Raw genomic sequence first — 5,965 nt, 5'->3', positions numbered from 1 at the left:
AGGACCTACCATGCAGTCTCGATCTAACGCGCCACCATGCTGCGTAAAGTACATGAGGCTACCAATGGAGTTGCTGGACAGGCCTATCTCAGTCACCGGGATGGCCAAAGCCATCCATGCTGTGAATAACACCACCATCCCCGGCCACAATCGTGTTAAAAATCGCATGCTCCGCAACCTCCACACTCCATTCATCGAGGTTTTGGCGGGGTTTCTGTAAGGCCACTGGTTACGCGACGCCATCCACGAAGATTGGAAACACGCCGACATCACCTCAATACCTAAGCTGTAGGCAAACTACTAAGCCTCGAGATGCTGTTATCGGCAAGCTTTTCGAGCACGCAAATCTCAATCGCCTGCACCCGTCCCTGGAAGAGACTAACGCCTTCCCCGACCGGCGTTCGACGCCACCTAAGCATGCTGGACGTGTTTCCCCAACTGATGAATGATCTCAAAAATTTTAACGAGCGCACGAGAATGAAACAAGGACTGAAAGAAGACACACACCACAAAGCGCCGTTTTTCACGGGAAAGTTCAGACCACCGTGACGAAGAGGTCATGGCGCTCACCGTGGAACGAGCGAAGAACCGAAGATGGTCCCTGTAAAGGCGGGCTTGCCGCTGCCATTCCGCGCGCAGGATTTTACATATCCTAGTTCCATGGTTTTTTGACGGAAGGAAGCCGGCGAACAGCGCTAGCACATCAGGAGGAAGTACTTTGTGCCGAATGCAGAATCCGAGTGACCTTGCTTTGCACGAGGCCACCGCCACGAAGGAGACGGCGCTTTGTGGTGTGTGTCTTCTTTCAGTCCTTGTTTCATTCTCGTGCGCTCGTTAAAATTTTTGAGATATGTAACCAACTAGCCCACCAGTTCGTCCTGATGAATGATATCCTTGACCACGTCATCCCGCTGAGCACCGTTCAAGCCATCCTTGCTCTCCCAAAATTCGGCGCATTTTTGAAACAAATAAACAAAAACAGCGCCGCGTGGACGCATCTCGGCAGCGCGGGTCGTAAAACGGCGGAGAAGGAAAATCCGGTGAGTGACTGGCCTTGTGTGAGTGGCTGCCCCCTCCACCACCGCTCGACCGACGCGGCGGGGGGGAGGGGATTTCCGTCGATTATTCTAGACTGTCCGAGTAGTTTCTTCGCGATGTTGACGGAGAGCGCGTAGCCTTGCGTGCGCTAAGAGATGCCCCCCACCTCTTCAGTCGCGCGTCGGCGGCGGCGCCACGACAGAACCTTCTGGAAGCTCCACGAAGCGACTCCCGGCTTTTGACCAATTAGGACGCGCGGCCGGCGCGAGAAGGAAAAGGAGATTGCGCGGCCGATACTGGGTGTATGTGTGCGCCTACTTTGGCGCGTAGAACAAACAGGCGCGGACCAAGCCTATATAAGAAGGGCGTTGACCGCTGTCAGTTTAGCCATAGCCGTCGTTTACGCTTCATCGAAGCGCGCCCGCTCGACTCCCGGGACCACGTACCACTCGCCCAGCCACGGATCGACTAGGTAGTGCGCGCCAATCTTCGGGACGACATCGTCGTGAACCTCTGGTCGTCTGACTGTCGCAGTGCCCGTGGTGAACAAATTGTGTTTTCTTTGTTTGCCTCTCTCTTGTGTTAGTGCACTTTAGATGCAAATCCCTTCTGTGCTGTATTCTCTCTAGAGTGTAGCTTTGCACGAGTTGCATTATTTTGTTAATCACTTTGTATGTGTTTGTTGTGAAATCCTCTGTATCGTCTCATTGCTGCAAAAACTGTTTTTGTTTGTGAACCTTTGGCTCCGAACCATTCCCTGGCTTGCAACCGGCGAAAGCTGGGCTCCAAACGACCAAAAACCCCTTGTCACTTGGTAGCTGGTCTCCGCCGAGCTTGCCACGCTGAGTTGAGGGCATCTCCTTTGAGTCATAGACCGCTACCTTACACGCTCTAAGGGTGTCTGGGAACGGCACGCCTAAAGTGTGTGCAGTTGGGTGACATTTGCGCTATACATGAAAGGCGTGTTTGACCAGGTCGGTCAAGGCCTGATTTTCCGAAGCCCCTCTGCTACCGCTGCAAAGAGACCTTCAACGTCAGCGACCGAACTGTCACTATCGGCTTGAGCAGCACTCCGAGCGACAGCTACACCTTCTCTATTAGGGGCACACCGCAAGGCTCGGTGCTGACGCCCACACTGTTCACTATCGCTGTGAGGGCATCCGGTCGCGGCGGCCGCATTTCGATGGAGGCGAACCGCAAAAGGCACCCGTGTGCTGTGCGATGTCAGTGCACGTTAAAGATCCCCAGGTGGTCGAAACTATTCCAGAGACCTCCACTACGGCACCTCTTTCTCTCTTCTTTCACTCCTACCTTCCTCCCTTCCCTTACGGCGCGGTTCAGGTGTCCGCCGAGATATGAGACAGATACTACGCCATTTCTTTTCCTTAAAAAACAATTTTCAACCACCCTAACTACCAGACGCGGTTCCGACCGTCCGCTTCATCGGGCATGCGCACGATATCGCCGTCTGGACAACCACTGGCTGGGTTGGAAAAAGCAGGACGCGCTGCAAGAAACCGCTGATGTCGTAGATGACTACGTCAAATAAGAGGGCCTGTACGCCGAAGTCCGAGCTGGACGTCTACATCGAAGTGCAAGTTGGCCCCAAGCACGACATAGTCTTGATCATCGGGCACAGCATCCAGGGGAACGGTAGAGCCACAGCCACCATCAACCATCTCAGCAACACCGTCAACTGGTCATGCGGATGACGCGCAGGATAACCAACCGCTTGCGTAGCCTCAAAGAAGGCGCACTCCGGCTGGTGCAATCGCTGGCAATTAGCTTGATCAAATATGCAGGTCCCGTACCTGAGCCTGACGGCAATGCTCAAGGAGAAAGCCCACACGCTCCTAGGAGGGCATCACGCTAGGAGCAGAAACCCACCTAGTCGGCCAGCAACACCGGCTGAGACTTTCCGCACCCGGATACTGTCTGCTGCAAAGCTCAGGGTACGTGAAACTTCATTACTACAATACTGAGAGACCATCACGCCGACACAGCAAACAATATCGACATGCAACCCATACATAAAACTGCATGAACCCCAAAAAACTATACCACGACAGGCACATATTGCGATGGTCAAGGCTCTAGCCAAACAATGTGCCATGCTGAACCGTTTACGACGTAGAGGTACCGCACAATACGAGCAAAGATCATGCCTTCTGCACTGTTGACCAGAACCGGAAGACCGTCGTGGCGGCCACCATATGCAGACCAAGTAGCCGATGGAGGCGGAAGAGGCGGGAGTGCCTCCATCACAGCCATCCACCCCGACATCATGGCCATCTTAACCGAGAGCCAGCTCGCAGACAGTATTTTAAGAAGAGCATTAACATCATCTTGAACCCACCCACCCCACCATTGACTGTGGTCTGGACCCCTGGGCATTCCGACCTAGCCGGCAGTCAGCGCGCTCACGCTGAGGCTCGAGCACTCGCTTGATCTCTTTCCACCTCATCCCCGATCCAACTGTCCTTCACGTGGCGAACGCGCCACGCTATACCACACTACCTGAACCTGCTAAGGCCACCCGGCAGTATCCTCGAATCCTTCCCCTTCACAGTCACAGTGGGAGGACCAGGTGAATGCTGAGGATGCCGAAGGCCAGCTGCACCTGTTCAAAAGAAAAGAAGATTGGTTATTAGGAAATAAAGACGCAGTCACTGTCTCACTACTTGGCGGAAACCGCAACCGCGCCGTGAGGAAAGGAAGGAAGGTGGAAGTGAAAGAAAAGAGAAAGAGTTGCCGTCGTGGAGGCCTCCGGATAATTTCGACCATCTAGGGATCTTCAGAGTGCACTGACATCGCACAGCACTTGAGAGCCTTCTGCGTTTCGCCTCCATCGAGACGCGGCCGCCGCCGCCGGGTTCGAATCCGGGTACTCCTGCTTAGTAGCCGAACGCTCTAACCCCTGCGAGCTACCGCTGCTTTCCTCTACTCATAACTCCGGACAAGGACCGACTTTTCCTTAGAACGCGGTAGCTTAGTCAGTGGTTACGTCGTTGGGCTGCTGAGCTCTAGGATGCGGGATCAAATCCCGGCCTCGGCAACCGCGTTTTGATGGCAGCGAAATGCAGCTTCGTGTACCCTAGGTAGGCGAAATTAATTCGGAGCCATCCACTATGGCCGTTATCATCCTTCGTTCACAGCTCTCCTCCGTCTTCTCCTAGTTCACTGTACCCCAGCTATCCGAGCGCAGTTGCAATAACCGTGCCTTTTGATAAATAATTTATCCAAATCAGCCATTTAAGATCTCCCTTGCCAAATATCTATGGCCGACAAACAAGATGGCGCCACCGGTGTCATCGCTGAGATAACGGCGTGTTTTGTTTCGTTGTCGCCGCATACGATGCGAATATTTGACTAAGAAGTACTTGAAACTGGGCTTGTTGGTGCATATTCGTGAAAGTCATGAGAGCGCAAAACGGGGACACGGACGAGGAAGGGAACAGGACGATGGACAATTTTTTGTCTTTACTTGAGTTTTATCTCAAGGCCACTTTTATTGACTTTAATGACCAAACGTATCTACAAAAAAAGGGGCATTTGTATTGGCTCGTGTGTCGCCCCGGTACTCTGTAATATGTTTTTATCTGAGATTGACCGCTCCTTGAGTGAAGAACTTGACACGGATTGTATAGTCCACGTTTTTAGATATGTAGACGATTACCTGGTCCTTTTGGCAGATAACGATTTTACTTTTGACGAAGCAGTAGCTGATGTTTTAGGTACGTTTGGTCGGAATAGCATGGGTCTCACCTTCACACACGAACTGCCTAGCAGTAATAACAAATTACAGTTTTTAGATCTCACCCTAACCTTCCACCCTTCACACGTCTGCTGGCAGTACTGTCCACGCGCAAAGAAAGATTTGTTGCCTTTCCATTCGAACCATTCTAAGACCGTTAAGAGGGCTATCGCTACCCAGTGCTTAGCTTCCGCACTAAAGAAGTCTTGCCACCATGCCATGCACTCAAGCTATGCTTCCCAGGTGTCCAGGCTGCAGAAAGCAGGCTTCCCGGCTTCCCTGGTTCTCTCCGTGGCGCAGACCTTGCTGAAGAAGCTGAAGGGCAGCAAGGAAAACAACCGACCTCAAGAAAGAAAGCAGGCAAAGCCGGAAGTTGTACCGTACGTACACCACACTTCTCATAACCTGAAGAAGGTGGCCAATAAGTATGGCGTCGATGTGGTATTTTCAGCGCCGCGAAAACTCGCCGGAATGTGTTCACGGATTGGAAGAACAAAAGTACAAGAGTGCACCATCAGACACCGAATGCCACATGTTGGCTGCAAGAAAGCAGTAGTCTATGAGTTCCCGCTTACATGCGGCAAGGTGTACGTTGGACAAACCGGCCGTTGTCTTAATGAGCGCCTGCTTGAACACAAGAATTCTTTGAACAAGAGAGGACATCTTCCAGACCACTGCCAAGCCTGCTCGAAAGAGAAGCGTGTAGCCTGCAAGCCTCGACTATATGATTGCAAAGTGCTATTGAAAAGCCGAGATAGGACTGAACGTGAGCTTGTGGAAGCCTTCTATATCAAGAAGCGAGGTGATAGTTGTATTAGTGACACGTCAGTTGTTCTTCGCCACAGTGAAATGCTGTTTCTTGATGCGTATCTGTGAGGCGATTGTCTGCGATCAAGAGCATGGATAAGAGCAAAGGCTATTTAAACGTTTTTCCCTGAATAAATCCTGTTGAAAGTGCAGCGCTCGTCCTGTTCCCTTCCTCGTCCGTGTCCCCGTTTTGCGCTCTCATGACTTTCACGAATATTTGACTGTTTTAACGATTTAGGCAAGTACTCCAAAAACATGTCGCATAAAACAATTCTGCCGACAAACAATTCCCTAATTTGTCTGAAAGAAGCATTCTACGACGAAAACAGTCTGTAGAGGTATTAAAATCCACAAGCGAGTCACGGC

The sequence above is a fragment of the Amblyomma mixtum genome, chromosome 6 (assembly GCF_055824585.1).
Source record: "Amblyomma mixtum isolate Tamu chromosome 6, ASM5582458v1, whole genome shotgun sequence".
Lineage (NCBI taxonomy): Eukaryota > Metazoa > Arthropoda > Arachnida > Ixodida > Ixodidae > Amblyomma > Amblyomma mixtum.
The sequence above is the reverse complement of the archived record's forward strand: the minus strand, read 5'-3'. Positions refer to the sequence as shown.